Raw genomic sequence first — 24,581 nt, 5'->3', positions numbered from 1 at the left:
TTCTTGTTTTTGCTCTGCAAAGCAGCCTTTTCAAGGGTTGGCTTGGGTGACAAAATGTCTTGTGTAGGCGTGGGTTTGTCTCCCTCTCGCTCTCTCTCCCTAAGATGTGTCCGGCATAGGCCAGGGTGCCACTCGAGGCCCAAACCAATTCTGGTTATCGCTTCTCGGCCTTTTGGCTAAGATCAAGTGTAGTATCTGTTCTTATCAGTTTAATATCTGATACGTCCCCTATCTGGGGACCATATATTAAATGGATTTTTAGAACAGGGAGATGGAAAAAGAGCTTGCTCTGTCCACTCCACGCATTGACCTGGTATTGCAGTACCTCCAGGAACGGTGCACCCCTTCTTAACCCAGTTTCCAAAAGCAGAACTCGATTCACCTGATTCATATTAGCCCGATTAGCGAATTGAAATGAATTTTTATCTAACACACTTTTTACTTGCTTTATTCATCCAAATAGCAAACTCATCACCACTCAACTTCACCAACTCTGCTATGTCCCGTGCAGTATCTTGTTGTCAGTCTAATCTAGATCATGTGTAATTGAATGGAATAGATCCCTTTTGGACAAAGTGGAGTCAGATGCTGCAGTGACCACAGGTGTGAGAGGATCTACAATTGGCATCTGGTGTTATCTCTCTGCTTCCACTCCAAATAAAGTTACCTGTTGTTACCTGAACGTCAAATACTAAGAATGGGCGGCCTATGAAAGAATTAGTACTTTCATTAAGTATACTAAACCGGCTAATTGGGAATAGACAAACTGTAAAAAGCCCTCTGAGAAAGCCCCTCTCTAACCTTTGTTAGTAAGCTTTTCTGTAGCCTGCCTGTTGATGTATTTTCGGTTTGAACAGTGCACAACATGAAGAGACGGAACACTGGCGGCTTGTCACAATGCCCCCCGATGACATCACAATAGCGCTGCTGCCTAGAAAACAAGCTGCGCAGAAGAAGTTGTTCTTTGGGTGGGAGGGTGGGCTAGTGGAAGGAGGGGGCAATCTCTTTTTTTCCCGGGTGGTAGGGGGATGACAGGAGAAGGGAAGCGGGTGGTGAGAAAGGTACAGAGGGCAGGGTTTGGGGGCTGGGAAGGAAAGGGAAAAGATTAGGGTTTGGGGATGATGAAAGGGCTGTCTACGGGTAAGGATGGCAAAGGGTGGCAGTGACGGAAAGTCAGGCAACCTGTCCTGTCCGTCTTTTTGTATCGTGAATTGGAAAGACTGCAAGGGGGAGGGGAGTTGCTTGCGCCCTAAAGGAGGAGTTATTCAGATTCATTGCAGTGGGCGGCGGCTGCAAAACGCACCATTCTTCTTGTTTTTGCTCTGCAAAGCAGCCTTTTCAAGGGTTGGCTTGGGTGACAAAATGTCTTGTGTAGGCGTGGGTTTGTCTCCCTCTCGCTCTCTCTCCCTAAGATGTGTCCGGCATAGGCCAGGGTGCCACTCGAGGCCCAAACCAATTCTGGTTATCGCTTCTCGGCCTTTTGGCTAAGATCAAGTGTAGTATCTGTTCTTATCAGTTTAATATCTGATACGTCCCCTATCTGGGGACCATATATTAAATGGATTTTTAGAACAGGGAGATGGAAAAAGAGCTTGCTCTGTCCACTCCACGCATTGACCTGGTATTGCAGTACCTCCAGGAACGGTGCACCCCTTCTTAACCCAGTTTCCAAAAGCAGAACTCGATTCACCTGATTCATATTAGCCCGATTAGCGAATTGAAATGAATTTTTATCTAACACACTTTTTACTTGCTTTATTCATCCAAATAGCAAACTCATCACCACTCAACTTCACCAACTCTGCTATGTCCCGTGCAGTATCTTGTTGTCAGTCTAATCTAGATCATGTGTAATTGAATGGAATAGATCCCTTTTGGACAAAGTGGAGTCAGATGCTGCAGTGACCACAGGTGTGAGAGGATCTACAATTGGCATCTGGTGTTATCTCTCTGCTTCCACTCCAAATAAAGTTACCTGTTGTTACCTGAACGTCAAATACTAAGAATGGGCGGCCTATGAAAGAATTAGTACTTTCATTAAGTATACTAAACCGGCTAATTGGGAATAGACAAACTGTAAAAAGCCCTCTGAGAAAGCCCCTCTCTAACCTTTGTTAGTAAGCTTTTCTGTAGCCTGCCTGTTGATGTATTTTCGGTTTGAACAGTGCACAACATGAAGAGACGGAACACTGGCGGCTTGTCACAATGCCCCCCGATGACATCACAATAGCGCTGCTGCCTAGAAAACAAGCTGCGCAGAAGAAGTTGTTCTTTGGGTGGGAGGGTGGGCTAGTGGAAGGAGGGGGCAATCTCTTTTTTTCCCGGGTGGTAGGGGGATGACAGGAGAAGGGAAGCGGGTGGTGAGAAAGGTACAGAGGGCAGGGTTTGGGGGCTGGGAAGGAAAGGGAAAAGATTAGGGTTTGGGGATGATGAAAGGGCTTTCTACGGGTAAGGATGGCAAAGGGTGGCAGTGACGGAAAGTCAGGCAACCTGTCCTGTCCGTCTTTTTGTATCGTGAATTGGAAAGACTGCAAGGGGGAGGGGAGTTGCTTGCGCCCTAAAGGAGGAGTTATTCAGATTCATTGCAGTGGGCGGCGGCTGCAAAACGCACCATTCTTCTTGTTTTTGCTCTGCAAAGCAGCCTTTTCAAGGGTTGGCTTGGGTGACAAAATGTCTTGTGTAGGCGTGGGTTTGTCTCCCTCTCGCTCTCTCTCCCTAAGATGTGTCCGGCATAGGCCAGGGTGCCACTCGAGGCCCAAACCAATTCTGGTTATCGCTTCTCGGCCTTTTGGCTAAGATCAAGTGTAGTATCTGTTCTTATCAGTTTAATATCTGATACGTCCCCTATCTGGGGACCATATATTAAATGGATTTTTAGAACAGGGAGATGGAAAAAGAGCTTGCTCTGTCCACTCCACGCATTGACCTGGTATTGCAGTACCTCCAGGAACGGTGCACCCCTTCTTAACCCAGTTTCCAAAAGCAGAACTCGATTCACCTGATTCATATTAGCCCGATTAGCGAATTGAAATGAATTTTTATCTAACACACTTTTTACTTGCTTTATTCATCCAAATAGCAAACTCATCACCACTCAACTTCACCAACTCTGCTATGTCCCGTGCAGTATCTTGTTGTCAGTCTAATCTAGATCATGTGTAATTGAATGGAATAGATCCCTTTTGGACAAAGTGGAGTCAGATGCTGCAGTGACCACAGGTGTGAGAGGATCTACAATTGGCATCTGGTGTTATCTCTCTGCTTCCACTCCAAATAAAGTTACCTGTTGTTACCTGAACGTCAAATACTAAGAATGGGCGGCCTATGAAAGAATTAGTACTTTCATTAAGTATACTAAACCGGCTAATTGGGAATAGACAAACTGTAAAAAGCCCTCTGAGAAAGCCCCTCTCTAACCTTTGTTAGTAAGCTTTTCTGTAGCCTGCCTGTTGATGTATTTTCGGTTTGAACAGTGCACAACATGAAGAGACGGAACACTGGCGGCTTGTCACAATGCCCCCCGATGACATCACAATAGCGCTGCTGCCTAGAAAACAAGCTGCGCAGAAGAAGTTGTTCTTTGGGTGGGAGGGTGGGCTAGTGGAAGGAGGGGGCAATCTCTTTTTTTCCCGGGTGGTAGGGGGATGACAGGAGAAGGGAAGCGGGTGGTGAGAAAGGTACAGAGGGCAGGGTTTGGGGGCTGGGAAGGAAAGGGAAAAGATTAGGGTTTGGGGATGATGAAAGGGCTTTCTACGGGTAAGGATGGCAAAGGGTGGCAGTGACGGAAAGTCAGGCAACCTGTCCTGTCCGTCTTTTTGTATCGTGAATTGGAAAGACTGCAAGGGGGAGGGGAGTTGCTTGCGCCCTAAAGGAGGAGTTATTCAGATTCATTGCAGTGGGCGGCGGCTGCAAAACGCACCATTCTTCTTGTTTTTGCTCTGCAAAGCAGCCTTTTCAAGGGTTGGCTTGGGTGACAAAATGTCTTGTGTAGGCGTGGGTTTGTCTCCCTCTCGCTCTCTCTCCCTAAGATGTGTCCGGCATAGGCCAGGGTGCCACTCGAGGCCCAAACCAATTCTGGTTATCGCTTCTCGGCCTTTTGGCTAAGATCAAGTGTAGTATCTGTTCTTATCAGTTTAATATCTGATACGTCCCCTATCTGGGGACCATATATTAAATGGATTTTTAGAACAGGGAGATGGAAAAAGAGCTTGCTCTGTCCACTCCACGCATTGACCTGGTATTGCAGTACCTCCAGGAACGGTGCACCCCTTCTTAACCCAGTTTCCAAAAGCAGAACTCGATTCACCTGATTCATATTAGCCCGATTAGCGAATTGAAATGAATTTTTATCTAACACACTTTTTACTTGCTTTATTCATCCAAATAGCAAACTCATCACCACTCAACTTCACCAACTCTGCTATGTCCCGTGCAGTATCTTGTTGTCAGTCTAATCTAGATCATGTGTAATTGAATGGAATAGATCCCTTTTGGACAAAGTGGAGTCAGATGCTGCAGTGACCACAGGTGTGAGAGGATCTACAATTGGCATCTGGTGTTATCTCTCTGCTTCCACTCCAAATAAAGTTACCTGTTGTTACCTGAACGTCAAATACTAAGAATGGGCGGCCTATGAAAGAATTAGTACTTTCATTAAGTATACTAAACCGGCTAATTGGGAATAGACAAACTGTAAAAAGCCCTCTGAGAAAGCCCCTCTCTAACCTTTGTTAGTAAGCTTTTCTGTAGCCTGCCTGTTGATGTATTTTCGGTTTGAACAGTGCACAACATGAAGAGACGGAACACTGGCGGCTTGTCACAATGCCCCCCGATGACATCACAATAGCGCTGCTGCCTAGAAAACAAGCTGCGCAGAAGAAGTTGTTCTTTGGGTGGGAGGGTGGGCTAGTGGAAGGAGGGGGCAATCTCTTTTTTTCCCGGGTGGTAGGGGGATGACAGGAGAAGGGAAGCGGGTGGTGAGAAAGGTACAGAGGGCAGGGTTTGGGGGCTGGGAAGGAAAGGGAAAAGATTAGGGTTTGGGGATGATGAAAGGGCTTTCTACGGGTAAGGATGGCAAAGGGTGGCAGTGACGGAAAGTCAGGCAACCTGTCCTGTCCGTCTTTTTGTATCGTGAATTGGAAAGACTGCAAGGGGGAGGGGAGTTGCTTGCGCCCTAAAGGAGGAGTTATTCAGATTCATTGCAGTGGGCGGCGGCTGCAAAACGCACCATTCTTCTTGTTTTTGCTCTGCAAAGCAGCCTTTTCAAGGGTTGGCTTGGGTGACAAAATGTCTTGTGTAGGCGTGGGTTTGTCTCCCTCTCGCTCTCTCTCCCTAAGATGTGTCCGGCATAGGCCAGGGTGCCACTCGAGGCCCAAACCAATTCTGGTTATCGCTTCTCGGCCTTTTGGCTAAGATCAAGTGTAGTATCTGTTCTTATCAGTTTAATATCTGATACGTCCCCTATCTGGGGACCATATATTAAATGGATTTTTAGAACAGGGAGATGGAAAAAGAGCTTGCTCTGTCCACTCCACGCATTGACCTGGTATTGCAGTACCTCCAGGAACGGTGCACCCCTTCTTAACCCAGTTTCCAAAAGCAGAACTCGATTCACCTGATTCATATTAGCCCGATTAGCGAATTGAAATGAATTTTTATCTAACACACTTTTTACTTGCTTTATTCATCCAAATAGCAAACTCATCACCACTCAACTTCACCAACTCTGCTATGTCCCGTGCAGTATCTTGTTGTCAGTCTAATCTAGATCATGTGTAATTGAATGGAATAGATCCCTTTTGGACAAATTGGAGTCAGATGCTGCAGTGACCACAGGTGTGAGAGGATCTACAATTGGCATCTGGTGTTATCTCTCTGCTTCCACTCCAAATAAAGTTACCTGTTGTTACCTGAACGTCAAATACTAAGAATGGGCGGCCTATGAAAGAATTAGTACTTTCATTAAGTATACTAAACCGGCTAATTGGGAATAGACAAACTGTAAAAAGCCCTCTGAGAAAGCCCCTCTCTAACCTTTGTTAGTAAGCTTTTCTGTAGCCTGCCTGTTGATGTATTTTCGGTTTGAACAGTGCACAACATGAAGAGACGGAACACTGGCGGCTTGTCACAATGCCCCCCGATGACATCACAATAGCGCTGCTGCCTAGAAAACAAGCTGCGCAGAAGAAGTTGTTCTTTGGGTGGGAGGGTGGGCTAGTGGAAGGAGGGGGCAATCTCTTTTTTTCCCGGGTGGTAGGGGGATGACAGGAGAAGGGAAGCGGGTGGTGAGAAAGGTACAGAGGGCAGGGTTTGGGGGCTGGGAAGGAAAGGGAAAAGATTAGGGTTTGGGGATGATGAAAGGGCTTTCTACGGGTAAGGATGGCAAAGGGTGGCAGTGACGGAAAGTCAGGCAACCTGTCCTGTCCGTCTTTTTGTATCGTGAATTGGAAAGACTGCAAGGGGGAGGGGAGTTGCTTGCGCCCTAAAGGAGGAGTTATTCAGATTCATTGCAGTGGGCGGCGGCTGCAAAACGCACCATTCTTCTTGTTTTTGCTCTGCAAAGCAGCCTTTTCAAGGGTTGGCTTGGGTGACAAAATGTCTTGTGTAGGCGTGGGTTTGTCTCCCTCTCGCTCTCTCTCCCTAAGATGTGTCCGGCATAGGCCAGGGTGCCACTCGAGGCCCAAACCAATTCTGGTTATCGCTTCTCGGCCTTTTGGCTAAGATCAAGTGTAGTATCTGTTCTTATCAGTTTAATATCTGATACGTCCCCTATCTGGGGACCATATATTAAATGGATTTTTAGAACAGGGAGATGGAAAAAGAGCTTGCTCTGTCCACTCCACGCATTGACCTGGTATTGCAGTACCTCCAGGAACGGTGCACCCCTTCTTAACCCAGTTTCCAAAAGCAGAACTCGATTCACCTGATTCATATTAGCCCGATTAGCGAATTGAAATGAATTTTTATCTAACACACTTTTTACTTGCTTTATTCATCCAAATAGCAAACTCATCACCACTCAACTTCACCAACTCTGCTATGTCCCGTGCAGTATCTTGTTGTCAGTCTAATCTAGATCATGTGTAATTGAATGGAATAGATCCCTTTTGGACAAAGTGGAGTCAGATGCTGCAGTGACCACAGGTGTGAGAGGATCTACAATTGGCATCTGGTGTTATCTCTCTGCTTCCACTCCAAATAAAGTTACCTGTTGTTACCTGAACGTCAAATACTAAGAATGGGCGGCCTATGAAAGAATTAGTACTTTCATTAAGTATACTAAACCGGCTAATTGGGAATAGACAAACTGTAAAAAGCCCTCTGAGAAAGCCCCTCTCTAACCTTTGTTAGTAAGCTTTTCTGTAGCCTGCCTGTTGATGTATTTTCGGTTTGAACAGTGCACAACATGAAGAGACGGAACACTGGCGGCTTGTCACAATGCCCCCCGATGACATCACAATAGCGCTGCTGCCTAGAAAACAAGCTGCGCAGAAGAAGTTGTTCTTTGGGTGGGAGGGTGGGCTAGTGGAAGGAGGGGGCAATCTCTTTTTTTCCCGGGTGGTAGGGGGATGACAGGAGAAGGGAAGCGGGTGGTGAGAAAGGTACAGAGGGCAGGGTTTGGGGGCTGGGAAGGAAAGGGAAAAGATTAGGGTTTGGGGATGATGAAAGGGCTTTCTACGGGTAAGGATGGCAAAGGGTGGCAGTGACGGAAAGTCAGGCAACCTGTCCTGTCCGTCTTTTTGTATCGTGAATTGGAAAGACTGCAAGGGGGAGGGGAGTTGCTTGCGCCCTAAAGGAGGAGTTATTCAGATTCATTGCAGTGGGCGGCGGCTGCAAAACGCACCATTCTTCTTGTTTTTGCTCTGCAAAGCAGCCTTTTCAAGGGTTGGCTTGGGTGACAAAATGTCTTGTGTAGGCGTGGGTTTGTCTCCCTCTCGCTCTCTCTCCCTAAGATGTGTCCGGCATAGGCCAGGGTGCCACTCGAGGCCCAAACCAATTCTGGTTATCGCTTCTCGGCCTTTTGGCTAAGATCAAGTGTAGTATCTGTTCTTATCAGTTTAATATCTGATACGTCCCCTATCTGGGGACCATATATTAAATGGATTTTTAGAACAGGGAGATGGAAAAAGAGCTTGCTCTGTCCACTCCACGCATTGACCTGGTATTGCAGTACCTCCAGGAACGGTGCACCCCTTCTTAACCCAGTTTCCAAAAGCAGAACTCGATTCACCTGATTCATATTAGCCCGATTAGCGAATTGAAATGAATTTTTATCTAACACACTTTTTACTTGCTTTATTCATCCAAATAGCAAACTCATCACCACTCAACTTCACCAACTCTGCTATGTCCCGTGCAGTATCTTGTTGTCAGTCTAATCTAGATCATGTGTAATTGAATGGAATAGATCCCTTTTGGACAAATTGGAGTCAGATGCTGCAGTGACCACAGGTGTGAGAGGATCTACAATTGGCATCTGGTGTTATCTCTCTGCTTCCACTCCAAATAAAGTTACCTGTTGTTACCTGAACGTCAAATACTAAGAATGGGCGGCCTATGAAAGAATTAGTACTTTCATTAAGTATACTAAACCGGCTAATTGGGAATAGACAAACTGTAAAAAGCCCTCTGAGAAAGCCCCTCTCTAACCTTTGTTAGTAAGCTTTTCTGTAGCCTGCCTGTTGATGTATTTTCGGTTTGAACAGTGCACAACATGAAGAGACGGAACACTGGCGGCTTGTCACAATGCCCCCCGATGACATCACAATAGCGCTGCTGCCTAGAAAACAAGCTGCGCAGAAGAAGTTGTTCTTTGGGTGGGAGGGTGGGCTAGTGGAAGGAGGGGGCAATCTCTTTTTTTCCCGGGTGGTAGGGGGATGACAGGAGAAGGGAAGCGGGTGGTGAGAAAGGTACAGAGGGCAGGGTTTGGGGGCTGGGAAGGAAAGGGAAAAGATTAGGGTTTGGGGATGATGAAAGGGCTTTCTACGGGTAAGGATGGCAAAGGGTGGCAGTGACGGAAAGTCAGGCAACCTGTCCTGTCCGTCTTTTTGTATCGTGAATTGGAAAGACTGCAAGGGGGAGGGGAGTTGCTTGCGCCCTAAAGGAGGAGTTATTCAGATTCATTGCAGTGGGCGGCGGCTGCAAAACGCACCATTCTTCTTGTTTTTGCTCTGCAAAGCAGCCTTTTCAAGGGTTGGCTTGGGTGACAAAATGTCTTGTGTAGGCGTGGGTTTGTCTCCCTCTCGCTCTCTCTCCCTAAGATGTGTCCGGCATAGGCCAGGGTGCCACTCGAGGCCCAAACCAATTCTGGTTATCGCTTCTCGGCCTTTTGGCTAAGATCAAGTGTAGTATCTGTTCTTATCAGTTTAATATCTGATACGTCCCCTATCTGGGGACCATATATTAAATGGATTTTTAGAACAGGGAGATGGAAAAAGAGCTTGCTCTGTCCACTCCACGCATTGACCTGGTATTGCAGTACCTCCAGGAACGGTGCACCCCTTCTTAACCCAGTTTCCAAAAGCAGAACTCGATTCACCTGATTCATATTAGCCCGATTAGCGAATTGAAATGAATTTTTATCTAACACACTTTTTACTTGCTTTATTCATCCAAATAGCAAACTCATCACCACTCAACTTCACCAACTCTGCTATGTCCCGTGCAGTATCTTGTTGTCAGTCTAATCTAGATCATGTGTAATTGAATGGAATAGATCCCTTTTGGACAAAGTGGAGTCAGATGCTGCAGTGACCACAGGTGTGAGAGGATCTACAATTGGCATCTGGTGTTATCTCTCTGCTTCCACTCCAAATAAAGTTACCTGTTGTTACCTGAACGTCAAATACTAAGAATGGGCGGCCTATGAAAGAATTAGTACTTTCATTAAGTATACTAAACCGGCTAATTGGGAATAGACAAACTGTAAAAAGCCCTCTGAGAAAGCCCCTCTCTAACCTTTGTTAGTAAGCTTTTCTGTAGCCTGCCTGTTGATGTATTTTCGGTTTGAACAGTGCACAACATGAAGAGACGGAACACTGGCGGCTTGTCACAATGCCCCCCGATGACATCACAATAGCGCTGCTGCCTAGAAAACAAGCTGCGCAGAAGAAGTTGTTCTTTGGGTGGGAGGGTGGGCTAGTGGAAGGAGGGGGCAATCTCTTTTTTTCCCGGGTGGTAGGGGGATGACAGGAGAAGGGAAGCGGGTGGTGAGAAAGGTACAGAGGGCAGGGTTTGGGGGCTGGGAAGGAAAGGGAAAAGATTAGGGTTTGGGGATGATGAAAGGGCTTTCTACGGGTAAGGATGGCAAAGGGTGGCAGTGACGGAAAGTCAGGCAACCTGTCCTGTCCGTCTTTTTGTATCGTGAATTGGAAAGACTGCAAGGGGGAGGGGAGTTGCTTGCGCCCTAAAGGAGGAGTTATTCAGATTCATTGCAGTGGGCGGCGGCTGCAAAACGCACCATTCTTCTTGTTTTTGCTCTGCAAAGCAGCCTTTTCAAGGGTTGGCTTGGGTGACAAAATGTCTTGTGTAGGCGTGGGTTTGTCTCCCTCTCGCTCTCTCTCCCTAAGATGTGTCCGGCATAGGCCAGGGTGCCACTCGAGGCCCAAACCAATTCTGGTTATCGCTTCTCGGCCTTTTGGCTAAGATCAAGTGTAGTATCTGTTCTTATCAGTTTAATATCTGATACGTCCCCTATCTGGGGACCATATATTAAATGGATTTTTAGAACAGGGAGATGGAAAAAGAGCTTGCTCTGTCCACTCCACGCATTGACCTGGTATTGCAGTACCTCCAGGAACGGTGCACCCCTTCTTAACCCAGTTTCCAAAAGCAGAACTCGATTCACCTGATTCATATTAGCCCGATTAGCGAATTGAAATGAATTTTTATCTAACACACTTTTTACTTGCTTTATTCATCCAAATAGCAAACTCATCACCACTCAACTTCACCAACTCTGCTATGTCCCGTGCAGTATCTTGTTGTCAGTCTAATCTAGATCATGTGTAATTGAATGGAATAGATCCCTTTTGGACAAAGTGGAGTCAGATGCTGCAGTGACCACAGGTGTGAGAGGATCTACAATTGGCATCTGGTGTTATCTCTCTGCTTCCACTCCAAATAAAGTTACCTGTTGTTACCTGAACGTCAAATACTAAGAATGGGCGGCCTATGAAAGAATTAGTACTTTCATTAAGTATACTAAACCGGCTAATTGGGAATAGACAAACTGTAAAAAGCCCTCTGAGAAAGCCCCTCTCTAACCTTTGTTAGTAAGCTTTTCTGTAGCCTGCCTGTTGATGTATTTTCGGTTTGAACAGTGCACAACATGAAGAGACGGAACACTGGCGGCTTGTCACAATGCCCCCCGATGACATCACAATAGCGCTGCTGCCTAGAAAACAAGCTGCGCAGAAGAAGTTGTTCTTTGGGTGGGAGGGTGGGCTAGTGGAAGGAGGGGGCAATCTCTTTTTTTCCCGGGTGGTAGGGGGATGACAGGAGAAGGGAAGCGGGTGGTGAGAAAGGTACAGAGGGCAGGGTTTGGGGGCTGGGAAGGAAAGGGAAAAGATTAGGGTTTGGGGATGATGAAAGGGCTTTCTACGGGTAAGGATGGCAAAGGGTGGCAGTGACGGAAAGTCAGGCAACCTGTCCTGTCCGTCTTTTTGTATCGTGAATTGGAAAGACTGCAAGGGGGAGGGGAGTTGCTTGCGCCCTAAAGGAGGAGTTATTCAGATTCATTGCAGTGGGCGGCGGCTGCAAAACGCACCATTCTTCTTGTTTTTGCTCTGCAAAGCAGCCTTTTCAAGGGTTGGCTTGGGTGACAAAATGTCTTGTGTAGGCGTGGGTTTGTCTCCCTCTCGCTCTCTCTCCCTAAGATGTGTCCGGCATAGGCCAGGGTGCCACTCGAGGCCCAAACCAATTCTGGTTATCGCTTCTCGGCCTTTTGGCTAAGATCAAGTGTAGTATCTGTTCTTATCAGTTTAATATCTGATACGTCCCCTATCTGGGGACCATATATTAAATGGATTTTTAGAACAGGGAGATGGAAAAAGAGCTTGCTCTGTCCACTCCACGCATTGACCTGGTATTGCAGTACCTCCAGGAACGGTGCACCCCTTCTTAACCCAGGTTCCAAAAGCAGAACTCGATTCACCTGATTCATATTAGCCCGATTAGCGAATTGAAATGAATTTTTATCTAACACACTTTTTACTTGCTTTATTCATCCAAATAGCAAACTCATCACCACTCAACTTCACCAACTCTGCTATGTCCCGTGCAGTATCTTGTTGTCAGTCTAATCTAGATCATGTGTAATTGAATGGAATAGATCCCTTTTGGACAAAGTGGAGTCAGATGCTGCAGTGACCACAGGTGTGAGAGGATCTACAATTGGCATCTGGTGTTATCTCTCTGCTTCCACTCCAAATAAAGTTACCTGTTGTTACCTGAACGTCAAATACTAAGAATGGGCGGCCTATGAAAGAATTAGTACTTTCATTAAGTATACTAAACCGGCTAATTGGGAATAGACAAACTGTAAAAAGCCCTCTGAGAAAGCCCCTCTCTAACCTTTGTTAGTAAGCTTTTCTGTAGCCTGCCTGTTGATGTATTTTCGGTTTGAACAGTGCACAACATGAAGAGACGGAACACTGGCGGCTTGTCACAATGCCCCCCGATGACATCACAATAGCGCTGCTGCCTAGAAAACAAGCTGCGCAGAAGAAGTTGTTCTTTGGGTGGGAGGGTGGGCTAGTGGAAGGAGGGGGCAATCTCTTTTTTTCCCGGGTGGTAGGGGGATGACAGGAGAAGGGAAGCGGGTGGTGAGAAAGGTACAGAGGGCAGGGTTTGGGGGCTGGGAAGGAAAGGGAAAAGATTAGGGTTTGGGGATGATGAAAGGGCTTTCTACGGGTAAGGATGGCAAAGGGTGGCAGTGACGGAAAGTCAGGCAACCTGTCCTGTCCGTCTTTTTGTATCGTGAATTGGAAAGACTGCAAGGGGGAGGGGAGTTGCTTGCGCCCTAAAGGAGGAGTTATTCAGATTCATTGCAGTGGGCGGCGGCTGCAAAACGCACCATTCTTCTTGTTTTTGCTCTGCAAAGCAGCCTTTTCAAGGGTTGGCTTGGGTGACAAAATGTCTTGTGTAGGCGTGGGTTTGTCTCCCTCTCGCTCTCTCTCCCTAAGATGTGTCCGGCATAGGCCAGGGTGCCACTCGAGGCCCAAACCAATTCTGGTTATCGCTTCTCGGCCTTTTGGCTAAGATCAAGTGTAGTATCTGTTCTTATCAGTTTAATATCTGATACGTCCCCTATCTGGGGACCATATATTAAATGGATTTTTAGAACAGGGAGATGGAAAAAGAGCTTGCTCTGTCCACTCCACGCATTGACCTGGTATTGCAGTACCTCCAGGAACGGTGCACCCCTTCTTAACCCAGTTTCCAAAAGCAGAACTCGATTCACCTGATTCATATTAGCCCGATTAGCGAATTGAAATGAATTTTTATCTAACACACTTTTTACTTGCTTTATTCATCCAAATAGCAAACTCATCACCACTCAACTTCACCAACTCTGCTATGTCCCGTGCAGTATCTTGTTGTCAGTCTAATCTAGATCATGTGTAATTGAATGGAATAGATCCCTTTTGGACAAAGTGGAGTCAGATGCTGCAGTGACCACAGGTGTGAGAGGATCTACAATTGGCATCTGGTGTTATCTCTCTGCTTCCACTCCAAATAAAGTTACCTGTTGTTACCTGAACGTCAAATACTAAGAATGGGCGGCCTATGAAAGAATTAGTACTTTCATTAAGTATACTAAACCGGCTAATTGGGAATAGACAAACTGTAAAAAGCCCTCTGAGAAAGCCCCTCTCTAACCTTTGTTAGTAAGCTTTTCTGTAGCCTGCCTGTTGATGTATTTTCGGTTTGAACAGTGCACAACATGAAGAGACGGAACACTGGCGGCTTGTCACAATGCCCCCCGATGACATCACAACAGCGCTGCTGCCTAGAAAACAAGCTGCGCAGAAGAAGTTGTTCTTTGGGTGGGAGGGTGGGCTAGTGGAAGGAGGGGGCAATCTCTTTTTTTCCCGGGTGGTAGGGGGATGACAGGAGAAGGGAAGCGGGTGGTGAGAAAGGTACAGAGGGCAGGGTTTGGGGGCTGGGAAGGAAAGGGAAAAGATTAGGGTTTGGGGATGATGAAAGGGCTTTCTACGGGTAAGGATGGCAAAGGGTGGCAGTGACGGAAAGTCAGGCAACCTGTCCTGTCCGTCTTTTTGTATCGTGAATTGGAAAGACTGCAAGGGGGAGGGGAGTTGCTTGCGCCCTAAAGGAGGAGTTATTCAGATTCATTGCAGTGGGCGGCGGCTGCAAAACGCACCATTCTTCTTGTTTTTGCTCTGCAAAGCAGCCTTTTCAAGGGTTGGCTTGGGTGACAAAATGTCTTGTGTAGGCGTGGGTTTGTCTCCCTCTCGCTCTCTCTCCCTAAGATGTGTCCGGCATAGGCCAGGGTGCCACTCGAGGCCCAAACCAATTCTGGTTATCGCTTCTCGGCCTTTTGGCTAAGATCAAGTGTAGTATCTGTTCTTATCAGTTTAATATCTGATACGTCCCCTATCTGGGGACCATATATTAAATGGATTTTTAGAACAGGGAGATGGAAAAAGAGCTTGCTCTGTCCACTCCACGCATTGACCTGGTATTGCAGTACCTCCAGGAACGGTGCACCCCTTCTTAACCCAGTTTCCAAAAGCAGAACTCGATTCACCTGATTCATATTAGCCCGATTAGCGAATTGAAATGAATTTTTATCTAACACACTTTTTACTTGCTTTATTCATCCAAATAGCAAACTCATCACCACTCAACTTCACCAACTCTGCTATGTCCCGTGCAGTATCTTGTTGTCAGTCTAATCTAGATCATGTGTAATTGAATGGAATAGATCCCTTTTGGACAAAGTGGAGTCAGATGCTGCAGTGACCACAGGTGTGAGAGGATCTACAATTGGCATCTGGTGTTATCTCTCTGCTTCCACTCCAAATAAAGTTACCTGTTGTTACCTGAACGTCAAATACTAAGAATGGGCGGCCTATGAAAGAATTAGTACTTTCATTAAGTATACTAAACCGGCTAATTGGGAATAGACAAACTGTAAAAAGCCCTCTGAGAAAGCCCCTCTCTAACCTTTGTTAGTAAGCTTTTCTGTAGCCTGCCTGTTGATGTATTTTCGGTTTGAACAGTGCACAACATGAAGAGACGGAACACTGGCGGCTTGTCACAATGCCCCCCGATGACATCACAATAGCGCTGCTGCCTAGAAAACAAGCTGCGCAGAAGAAGTTGTTCTTTGGGTGGGAGGGTGGGCTAGTGGAAGGAGGGGGCAATCTCTTTTTTTCCCGGGTGGTAGGGGGATGACAGGAGAAGGGAAGCGGGTGGTGAGAAAGGTACAGAGGGCAGGGTTTGGGGGCTGGGAAGGAAAGGGAAAAGATTAGGGTTTGGGGATGATGAAAGGGCTTTCTACGGGTAAGGATGGCAAAGGGTGGCAGTGACGGAAAGTCAGGCAACCTGTCCTGTCCGTCTTTTTGTATCGTGAATTGGAAAGACTGCAAGGGGGAGGGGAGTTGCTTGCGCCCTAAAGGAGGAGTTATTCAGATTCATTGCAGTGGGCGGCGGCTGCAAAACGCACCATTCTTCTTGTTTTTGCTCTGCAAAGCAGCCTTTTCAAGGGTTGGCTTGGGTGACAAAATGTCTTGTGTAGGCGTGGGTTTGTCTCCCTCTCGCTCTCTCTCCCTAAGATGTGTCCGGCATAGGCCAGGGTGCCACTCGAGGCCCAAACCAATTCTGGTTATCGCTTCTCGGCCTTTTGGCTAAGATCAAGTGTAGTATCTGTTCTTATCAGTTTAATATCTGATACGTCCCCTATCTGGGGACCATATATTAAATGGATTTTTAGAACAGGGAGATGGAAAAAGAGCTTGCTCTGTCCACTCCACGCATTGACCTGGTATTGCAGTACCTCCAGGAACGGTGCACCCCTTCTTAACCCAGTTTCCAAAAGCAGAACTCGATTCACCTGATTCATATTAGCCCGATTAGCGAATTGAAATGAATTTTTATCTAACACACTTTTTACTTGCTTTATTCATCCAAATAGCAAACTCATCACCACTCAACTTCACCAACTCTGCTATGTCCCGTGCAGTATCTTGTTGTCAGTCTAATCTAGATCATGTGTAATTGAATGGAATAGATCCCTTTTGGACAAAGTGGAGTCAGATGCTGCAGTGACCACAGGTGTGAGAGGATCTACAATTGGCATCTGGTGTTATCTCTCTGCTTCCACTCCAAATAAAGTTACCTGTTGTTACCTGAACGTCAAATACTAAGAATGGGCGGCCTATGAAAGAATTAGTACTTTCATTAAGTATACTAAACCGGCTAATTGGGAATAGACAAACTGTAAAAAGCCCTCTGAGAAAGCCCCTCTCTAACCTTTGTTAGTAAGCTTTTCTGTAGCCTGCCTGTTGATGTATTTTCGGTTTGAACAGTGCACAACATGAAGAGACGGAACACTGGCGGCTTGTCACAATGCCCCCCGATGACATCACAATAGCGCTGCTGCCTAGAAAACAAGCTGCGCAGAAGAAGTTGTTCTTTGGGTGGGAGGGTGGGCTAGTGGAAGGAGGGGGCAATCTCTTTTTTTCCCGGGTGGTAGGGGGATGACAGGAGAAGGGAAGCGGGTGGTGAGAAAGGTACAGAGGGCAGGGTTTGGGGGCTGGGAAGGAAAGGGAAAAGATTAGGGTTTGGGGATGATGAAAGGGCTTTCTACGGGTAAGGATGGCAAAGGGTGGCAGTGACGGAAAGTCAGGCAACCTGTCCTGTCCGTCTTTTTGTATCGTGAATTGGAAAGACTGCAAGGGGGAGGGGAGTTGCTTGCGCCCTAAAGGAGGAGTTATTCAGATTCATTGCAGTGGGCGGCGGCTGCAAAACGCACCATTCTTCTTGTTTTTGCTCTGCAAAGCAGCCTTTTCAAGGGTTGGCTTGGGTGACAAAATGTCTTGTGTAGGCGTGGGTTTGTCTCCCTCTCGCTCTCTCTCCCTAAGATGTGTCCGGCATAGGCCAGGGTGCCACTCGAGGCCCAAACCAATTCTGGTTATCGCTTCTCGGCCTTTTGGCTAAGATCAAGTGTAGTATCTGTTCTTATCAGTTTAATATCTGATACGTCCCCTATCTGGGGACCATATATTAAATGGATTTTTAGAACAGGGAGATGGAAAAAGAGCTTGCTCTGTCCACTCCACGCATTGACCTGGTATTGCAGTACCTCCAGGAACGGTGCACCCCTTCTTAACCCAGTTTCCAAAAGCAGAACTCGATTCACCTGATTCATATTAGCCCGATTAGCGAATTGAAATGAATTTTTATCTAACACACTTTTTACTTGCTTTATTCATCCAAATAGCAAACTCATCACCACTCAACTTCACCAACTCTGCTATGTCCCGTGCAGTATCTTGTTGTCAGTCTAATCTAGATCATGTGTAATTGAATGGAATAGATCCCTTTTGGACAAAGTGGAGTCAGATGCTGCAGTGACCACAGGTGTGAGAGGATCTACAATTGGCATCTGGTGTTATCTCTCTGCTTCCACTCCAAATAAAGTTACCTGTTGTTACCTGAACGTCAAATACTAAGAATGGGCGGCCTATGAAAGAATTAGTACTTTCATTAAGTATACTAAACCGGCTAATTGGGAATAGACAAACTGTAAAAAGCCCTCTGAGAAAGCCCCTCTCTAACCTTTGTTAGTAAGCTTTTCTGTAGCCTGCCTGTTGATGTATTTTCGGTTTGAACAGTGCACAACATGAAGAGACGGAACACTGGCGGCTTGTCACAATGCCCCCCGATGACATCACAATAGCGCTGCTGCCTAGAAAACAAGCTGCGCAGAAGAAGTTGTTCTTTGGGTGGGAGGGTGGGCTAGTGGAAGGAGGGGGCAATCTCTTTTTTTCCCGGGTGGTAGGGGGATGACAGGAGAAGGGAAGCGGGTGGTGAGAAAGGTACAGAGGGCAGGGTTTGGGGGCTGGGAAGGAAAGGGAAAAGATTAGGGTTTGGGGATGATGAAAGGGCTTTCTACGGGTAAGGATGGCAAAGGGTGGCAGTGACGGAAAGTCAGGCAACCTGTCCTGTCCGTCTTTTTGTATCGTGAATTGGAAAGACTGCAAGGGGGAGGGGAGTTGCTTGCGCCCTAAAGGAGGAGTTATTCAGATTCATTGCAGTGGGCGGCGGCTGCAAAACGCACCATTCTTCTTGTTTTTGCTCTGCAAAGCAGCCTTTTCAAGGGTTGGCTTGGGTGACAAAATGTCTTGTGTAGGCGTGGGTTTGTCTCCCTCTCGCTCTCTCTCCCTAAGATGTGTCCGGCATAGGCCAGGGTGCCACTCGAGGCCCAAACCAATTCTGGTTATCGCTTCTCGGCCTTTTGGCTAAGATCAAGTGTAGTATCTGTTCTTATCAGTTTAATATCTGATACGTCCCCTATCTGGGGACCATATATTAAATGGATTTTTAGAACAGGGAGATGGAAAAAGAGCTTGCTCTGTCCACTCCACGCATTGACCTGGTATTGCAGTACCTCCAGGAACGGTGCACCCCTTCTTAACCCAGTTTCCAAAAGCAGAACTCGATTCACCTGATTCATATTAGCCCGATTAGCGAATTGAAATGAATTTTTATCTAACACACTTTTTACTTGCTTTATTCATCCAAATAGCAAACTCATCACCACTCAACTTCACCAACTCTGCTATGTCCCGTGCAGTATCTTGTTGTCAGTCTAATCTAGATCATGTGTAATTGAATGGAATAGATCCCTTTTGGACAAAGTGGAGTCAGATGCTGCAGTGACCACAGGTGTGAGAGGATCTACAATTGGCATCTGGTGTTATCTCTCTGCTTCCACTCCAAATAAAGTTACCTGTTGTTACCTGAACGTCAAATACTAAGAATGGGCGGCCTATGAAAGAATTAGTACTTTCATTAAGTATACTAAACCGGCTAATTGGGAATAGACAAACTGTAAAAAGCCCTCTGAGAAAGCCCCTCTCTAACCTTTGTTAGTAAGCTTTTCTGTAGCCTGCCTGTTGATGTATTTTCGGTTTGAACAGTGCACAACATGAAGAGACGGAACACTGGCGGCTTGTCACAATGCCCCCCGATGACATCACAATAGCGCTGCTGCCTAGAAAACAAGCTGCGCAGAAGAAGTTGTTCTTTGGGTGGGAGGGTGGGCTAGTGGAAGGAGGGGGCAATCTCTTTTTTTCCCGGGTGGTAGGGGGATGACAGGAGAAGGGAAGCGGGTGGTGAGAAAGGTACAGAGGGCAGGGTTTGGGGGCTGGGAAGGAAAGGGAAAAGATTAGGGTTTGGGGATGATGAAAGGGCTTTCTACGGGTAAGGATGGCAAAGGGTGGCAGTGACGGAAAGTCAGGCAACCTGTCCTGTCCGTCTTTTTGTATCGTGAATTGGAAAGACTGCAAGGGGGAGGGGAGTTGCTTGCGCCCTAAAGGAGGAGTTATTCAGATTCATTGCAGTGGGCGGCGGCTGCAAAACGCACCATTCTTCTTGTTTTTGCTCTGCAAAGCAGCCTTTTCAAGGGTTGGCTTGGGTGACAAAATGTCTTGTGTAGGCGTGGGTTTGTCTCCCTCTCGCTCTCTCTCCCTAAGATGTGTCCGGCATAGGCCAGGGTGCCACTCGAGGCCCAAACCAATTCTGGTTATCGCTTCTCGGCCTTTTGGCTAAGATCAAGTGTAGTATCTGTTCTTATCAGTTTAATATCTGATACGTCCCCTATCTGGGGACCATATATTAAATGGATTTTTAGAACAGGGAGATGGAAAAAGAGCTTGCTCTGTCCACTCCACGCATTGACCTGGTATTGCAGTACCTCCAGGAACGGTGCACCCCTTCTTAACCCAGTTTCCAAAAGCAGAACTCGATTCACCTGATTCATATTAGCCCGATTAGCGAATTGAAATGAATTTTTATCTAACACACTTTTTACTTGCTTTATTCATCCAAATAGCAAACTCATCACCACTCAACTTCACCAACTCTGCTATGTCCCGTGCAGTATCTTGTTGTCAGTCTAATCTAGATCATGTGTAATTGAATGGAATAGATCCCTTTTGGACAAAGTGGAGTCAGATGCTGCAGTGACCACAGGTGTGAGAGGATCTACAATTGGCATCTGGTGTTATCTCTCTGCTTCCACTCCAAATAAAGTTACCTGTTGTTACCTGAACGTCAAATACTAAGAATGGGCGGCCTATGAAAGAATTAGTACTTTCATTAAGTATACTAAACCGGCTAATTGGGAATAGACAAACTGTAAAAAGCCCTCTGAGAAAGCCCCTCTCTAACCTTTGTTAGTAAGCTTTTCTGTAGCCTGCCTGTTGATGTATTTTCGGTTTGAACAGTGCACAACATGAAGAGACGGAACACTGGCGGCTTGTCACAATGCCCCCCGATGACATCACAATAGCGCTGCTGCCTAGAAAACAAGCTGCGCAGAAGAAGTTGTTCTTTGGGTGGGAGGGTGGGCTAGTGGAAGGAGGGGGCAATCTCTTTTTTTCCCGGGTGGTAGGGGGATGACAGGAGAAGGGAAGCGGGTGGTGAGAAAGGTACAGAGGGCAGGGTTTGGGGGCTGGGAAGGAAAGGGAAAAGATTAGGGTTTGGGGATGATGAAAGGGCTTTCTACGGGTAAGGATGGCAAAGGGTGGCAGTGACGGAAAGTCAGGCAACCTGTCCTGTCCGTCTTTTTGTATCGTGAATTGGAAAGACTGCAAGGGGGAGGGGAGTTGCTTGCGCCCTAAAGGAGGAGTTATTCAGATTCATTGCAGTGGGCGGCGGCTGCAAAACGCACCATTCTTCTTGTTTTTGCTCTGCAAAGCAGCCTTTTCAAGGGTTGGCTTGGGTGACAAAATGTCTTGTGTAGGCGTGGGTTTGTCTCCCTCTCGCTCTCTCTCCCTAAGATGTGTCCGGCATAGGCCAGGGTGCCACTCGAGGCCCAAACCAATTCTGGTTATCGCTTCTCGGCCTTTTGGCTAAGATCAAGTGTAGTATCTGTTCTTATCAGTTTAATATCTGATACGTCCCCTATCTGGGGACCATATATTAAATGGATTTTTAGAACAGGGAGATGGAAAAAGAGCTTGCTCTGTCCACTCCACGCATTGACCTGGTATTGCAGTACCTCCAGGAACGGTGCACCCCTTCTTAACCCAGTTTCCAAAAGCAGAACTCGATTCACCTGATTCATATTAGCCCGATTAGCGAATTGAAATGAATTTTTATCTAACACACTTTTTACTTGCTTTATTCATCCAAATAGCAAACTCATCACCACTCAACTTCACCAACTCTGCTATGTCCCGTGCAGTATCTTGTTGTCAGTCTAATCTAGATCATGTGTAATTGAATGGAATAGATCCCTTTTGGACAAAGTGGAGTCAGATGCTGCAGTGACCACAGGTGTGAGAGGATCTACAATTGGCATCTGGTGTTATCTCTCTGCTTCCACTCCAAATAAAGTTACCTGTTGTTACCTGAACGTCAAATACTAAGAATGGGCGGCCTATGAAAGAATTAGTACTTTCATTAAGTATACTAAACCGGCTAATTGGGAATAGACAAACTGTAAAAAGCCCTCTGAGAAAGCCCCTCTCTAACCTTTGTTAGTAAGCTTTTCTGTAGCCTGCCTGTTGATGTATTTTCGGTTTGAACAGTGCACAACATGAAGAGACGGAACACTGGCGGCTTGTCACAATGCCCCCCGATGACATCACAATAGCGCTGCTGCCTAGAAAACAAGCTGCGCAGAAGAAGTTGTTCTTTGGGTGGGAGGGTGGGCTAGTGGAAGGAGGGGGCAATCTCTTTTTTTCCCGGGTGGTAGGGGGATGACAGGAGAAGGGAAGCGGGTGGTGAGAAAGGTACAGAGGGCAGGGTTTGGGGGCTGGGAAGGAAAGGGAAAAGATTAGGGTTTGGGGATGATGAAAGGGCTTTCTACGGGTAAGGATGGCAAAGGGTGGCAGTGACGGAAAGTCAGGCAACCTGTCCTGTCCGTCTTTTTGTATCGTGAATTGGAAAGACTGCAAGGGGGAGGGGAGTTGCTTGCGCCCTAAAGGAGGAGTTATTCAGATTCATTGCAGTGGGCGGCGGCTGCAAAACGCACCATTCTTCTTGTTTTTGCTCTGCAAAGCAGCCTTTTCAAGGGTTGGCTTGGGTGACAAAATGTCTTGTGTAGGCGTGGGTTTGTCTCCCTCTCGCTCTCTCTCCCTAAGATGTGTCCGGCATAGGCCAGGGTGCCACTCGAGGCCCAAACCAATTCTGGTTATCGCTTCTCGGCCTTTTGGCTAAGATCAAGTGTAGTATCTGTTCTTATCAGTTTAATATCTGATACGTCCCCTATCTGGGGACCATATATTAAATGGATTTTTAGAACAGGGAGATGGAAAAAGAGCTTGCTCTGTCCACTCCACGCATTGACCTGGTATTGCAGTACCTCCAGGAACGGTGCACCCCTTCTTAACCCAGTTTCCAAAAGCAGAACTCGATTCACCTGATTCATATTAGCCCGATTAGCGAATTGAAATGAATTTTTATCTAACACACTTTTTACTTGCTTTATTCATCCAAATAGCAAACTCATCACCACTCAACTTCACCAACTCTGCTATGTCCCGTGCAGTATCTTGTTGTCAGTCTAATCTAGATCATGTGTAATTGAATGGAATAGATCCCTTTTGGACAAAGTGGAGTCAGATGCTGCAGTGACCACAGGTGTGAGAGGATCTACAATTGGCATCTGGTGTTATCTCTCTGCTTCCACTCCAAATAAAGTTACCTGTTGTTACCTGAACGTCAAATACTAAGAATGGGCGGCCTATGAAAGAATTAGTACTTTCATTAAGTATACTAAACCGGCTAATTGGGAATAGACAAACTGTAAAAAGCCCTCTGAGAAAGCCCCTCTCTAACCTTTGTTAGTAAGCTTTTCTGTAGCCTGCCTGTTGATGTATTTTCGGTTTGAACAGTGCACAACATGAAGAGACGGAACACTGGCGGCTTGTCACAATGCCCCCCGATGACATCACAATAGCGCTGCTGCCTAGAAAACAAGCTGCGCAGAAGAAGTTGTTCTTTGGGTGGGAGGGTGGGCTAGTGGAAGGAGGGGGCAATCTCTTTTTTTCCCGGGTGGTAGGGGGATGACAGGAGAAGGGAAGCGGGTGGTGAGAAAGGTACAGAGGGCAGGGTTTGGGGGCTGGGAAGGAAAGGGAAAAGATTAGGGTTTGGGGATGATGAAAGGGCTTTCTACGGGTAAGGATGGCAAAGGGTGGCAGTGACGGAAAGTCAGGCAACCTGTCCTGTCCGTCTTTTTGTATCGTGAATTGGAAAGACTGCAAGGGGGAGGGGAGTTGCTTGCGCCCTAAAGGAGGAGTTATTCAGATTCATTGCAGTGGGCGGCGGCTGCAAAACGCACCATTCTTCTTGTTTTTGCTCTGCAAAGCAGCCTTTTCAAGGGTTGGCTTGGGTGACAAAATGTCTTGTGTAGGCGTGGGTTTGTCTCCCTCTCGCTCTCTCTCCCTAAGATGTGTCCGGCATAGGCCAGGGTGCCACTCGAGGCCCAAACCAATTCTGGTTATCGCTTCTCGGCCTTTTGGCTAAGATCAAGTGTAGTATCTGTTCTTATCAGTTTAATATCTGATACGTCCCCTATCTGGGGACCATATATTAAATGGATTTTTAGAACAGGGAGATGGAAAAAGAGCTTGCTCTGTCCACTCCACGCATTGACCTGGTATTGCAGTACCTCCAGGAACGGTGCACCCCTTCTTAACCCAGTTTCCAAAAGCAGAACTCGATTCACCTGATTCATATTAGCCCGATTAGCGAATTGAAATGAATTTTTATCTAACACACTTTTTACTTGCTTTATTCATCCAAATAGCAAACTCATCACCACTCAACTTCACCAACTCTGCTATGTCCCGTGCAGTATCTTGTTGTCAGTCTAATCTAGATCATGTGTAATTGAATGGAATAGATCCCTTTTGGACAAAGTGGAGTCAGATGCTGCAGTGACCACAGGTGTGAGAGGATCTACAATTGGCATCTGGTGTTATCTCTCTGCTTCCACTCCAAATAAAGTTACCTGTTGTTACCTGAACGTCAAATACTAAGAATGGGCGGCCTATGAAAGAATTAGTACTTTCATTAAGTATACTAAACCGGCTAATTGGGAATAGACAAACTGTAAAAAGCCCTCTGAGAAAGCCCCTCTCTAACCTTTGTTAGTAAGCTTTTCTGTAGCCTGCCTGTTGATGTATTTTCGGTTTGAACAGTGCACAACATGAAGAGACGGAACACTGGCGGCTTGTCACAATGCCCCCCGATGACATCACAATAGCGCTGCTGCCTAGAAAACAAGCTGCGCAGAAGAAGTTGTTCTTTGGGTGGGAGGGTGGGCTAGTGGAAGGAGGGGGCAATCTCTTTTTTTCCCGGGTGGTAGGGGGATGACAGGA

At 46.6% G+C, this 24,581-nt stretch overlaps 19 non-coding genes across 19 annotated transcripts; all 19 read left to right on the top strand.

Moving 5' to 3' along the window:
• Nucleotides 1-156: 156 nt before the first annotated feature.
• On the top strand, nucleotides 157-347 carry LOC142264329 (U2 spliceosomal RNA). The gene has a single exon (XR_012730852.1). It is a non-coding gene; the product is annotated as a U2 spliceosomal RNA (small nuclear RNA).
• Nucleotides 348-1,464: 1,117 nt separating this feature from the next.
• Nucleotides 1,465-1,655, top strand: LOC142264327 (U2 spliceosomal RNA). Its single transcript, XR_012730851.1, has one exon. It is a non-coding gene; the product is annotated as a U2 spliceosomal RNA (small nuclear RNA).
• A 1,117-nt stretch (nucleotides 1,656-2,772) lies between these two features.
• LOC142264325 (U2 spliceosomal RNA) lies at nucleotides 2,773-2,963 on the top strand. The gene has a single exon (XR_012730849.1). It is a non-coding gene; the product is annotated as a U2 spliceosomal RNA (small nuclear RNA).
• A 1,117-nt stretch (nucleotides 2,964-4,080) lies between these two features.
• LOC142264324 (U2 spliceosomal RNA) lies at nucleotides 4,081-4,271 on the top strand. The gene has a single exon (XR_012730848.1). It is a non-coding gene; the product is annotated as a U2 spliceosomal RNA (small nuclear RNA).
• A 1,117-nt stretch (nucleotides 4,272-5,388) lies between these two features.
• Nucleotides 5,389-5,579, top strand: LOC142264323 (U2 spliceosomal RNA). The gene has a single exon (XR_012730847.1). It is a non-coding gene; the product is annotated as a U2 spliceosomal RNA (small nuclear RNA).
• Nucleotides 5,580-6,696: 1,117 nt separating this feature from the next.
• On the top strand, nucleotides 6,697-6,887 carry LOC142264322 (U2 spliceosomal RNA). The gene has a single exon (XR_012730846.1). It is a non-coding gene; the product is annotated as a U2 spliceosomal RNA (small nuclear RNA).
• Nucleotides 6,888-8,004: 1,117 nt separating this feature from the next.
• LOC142264321 (U2 spliceosomal RNA) lies at nucleotides 8,005-8,195 on the top strand. Its single transcript, XR_012730845.1, has one exon. It is a non-coding gene; the product is annotated as a U2 spliceosomal RNA (small nuclear RNA).
• Nucleotides 8,196-9,312: 1,117 nt separating this feature from the next.
• LOC142264465 (U2 spliceosomal RNA) lies at nucleotides 9,313-9,503 on the top strand. The gene has a single exon (XR_012730971.1). It is a non-coding gene; the product is annotated as a U2 spliceosomal RNA (small nuclear RNA).
• A 1,117-nt stretch (nucleotides 9,504-10,620) lies between these two features.
• On the top strand, nucleotides 10,621-10,811 carry LOC142264464 (U2 spliceosomal RNA). Its single transcript, XR_012730970.1, has one exon. It is a non-coding gene; the product is annotated as a U2 spliceosomal RNA (small nuclear RNA).
• A 1,117-nt stretch (nucleotides 10,812-11,928) lies between these two features.
• On the top strand, nucleotides 11,929-12,119 carry LOC142264463 (U2 spliceosomal RNA). The gene has a single exon (XR_012730969.1). It is a non-coding gene; the product is annotated as a U2 spliceosomal RNA (small nuclear RNA).
• Nucleotides 12,120-13,236: 1,117 nt separating this feature from the next.
• LOC142264462 (U2 spliceosomal RNA) lies at nucleotides 13,237-13,427 on the top strand. The gene has a single exon (XR_012730968.1). It is a non-coding gene; the product is annotated as a U2 spliceosomal RNA (small nuclear RNA).
• Nucleotides 13,428-14,544: 1,117 nt separating this feature from the next.
• Nucleotides 14,545-14,735, top strand: LOC142264461 (U2 spliceosomal RNA). The gene has a single exon (XR_012730967.1). It is a non-coding gene; the product is annotated as a U2 spliceosomal RNA (small nuclear RNA).
• A 1,117-nt stretch (nucleotides 14,736-15,852) lies between these two features.
• LOC142264458 (U2 spliceosomal RNA) lies at nucleotides 15,853-16,043 on the top strand. Its single transcript, XR_012730965.1, has one exon. It is a non-coding gene; the product is annotated as a U2 spliceosomal RNA (small nuclear RNA).
• A 1,117-nt stretch (nucleotides 16,044-17,160) lies between these two features.
• LOC142264457 (U2 spliceosomal RNA) lies at nucleotides 17,161-17,351 on the top strand. Its single transcript, XR_012730964.1, has one exon. It is a non-coding gene; the product is annotated as a U2 spliceosomal RNA (small nuclear RNA).
• Nucleotides 17,352-18,468: 1,117 nt separating this feature from the next.
• On the top strand, nucleotides 18,469-18,659 carry LOC142264456 (U2 spliceosomal RNA). The gene has a single exon (XR_012730963.1). It is a non-coding gene; the product is annotated as a U2 spliceosomal RNA (small nuclear RNA).
• A 1,117-nt stretch (nucleotides 18,660-19,776) lies between these two features.
• Nucleotides 19,777-19,967, top strand: LOC142264455 (U2 spliceosomal RNA). Its single transcript, XR_012730962.1, has one exon. It is a non-coding gene; the product is annotated as a U2 spliceosomal RNA (small nuclear RNA).
• Nucleotides 19,968-21,084: 1,117 nt separating this feature from the next.
• Nucleotides 21,085-21,275, top strand: LOC142264454 (U2 spliceosomal RNA). Its single transcript, XR_012730961.1, has one exon. It is a non-coding gene; the product is annotated as a U2 spliceosomal RNA (small nuclear RNA).
• Nucleotides 21,276-22,392: 1,117 nt separating this feature from the next.
• On the top strand, nucleotides 22,393-22,583 carry LOC142264453 (U2 spliceosomal RNA). The gene has a single exon (XR_012730960.1). It is a non-coding gene; the product is annotated as a U2 spliceosomal RNA (small nuclear RNA).
• Nucleotides 22,584-23,700: 1,117 nt separating this feature from the next.
• On the top strand, nucleotides 23,701-23,891 carry LOC142264452 (U2 spliceosomal RNA). The gene has a single exon (XR_012730959.1). It is a non-coding gene; the product is annotated as a U2 spliceosomal RNA (small nuclear RNA).
• Nucleotides 23,892-24,581: the final 690 nt, after the last annotated feature.

The sequence above is a fragment of the Anomaloglossus baeobatrachus genome, unplaced genomic scaffold (assembly GCF_048569485.1).
Source record: "Anomaloglossus baeobatrachus isolate aAnoBae1 unplaced genomic scaffold, aAnoBae1.hap1 Scaffold_2651, whole genome shotgun sequence".
In the NCBI taxonomy this organism is placed as follows: domain Eukaryota; kingdom Metazoa; phylum Chordata; class Amphibia; order Anura; family Aromobatidae; genus Anomaloglossus; species Anomaloglossus baeobatrachus.
This window is presented reverse-complemented; position numbering and strand designations above follow the sequence as displayed.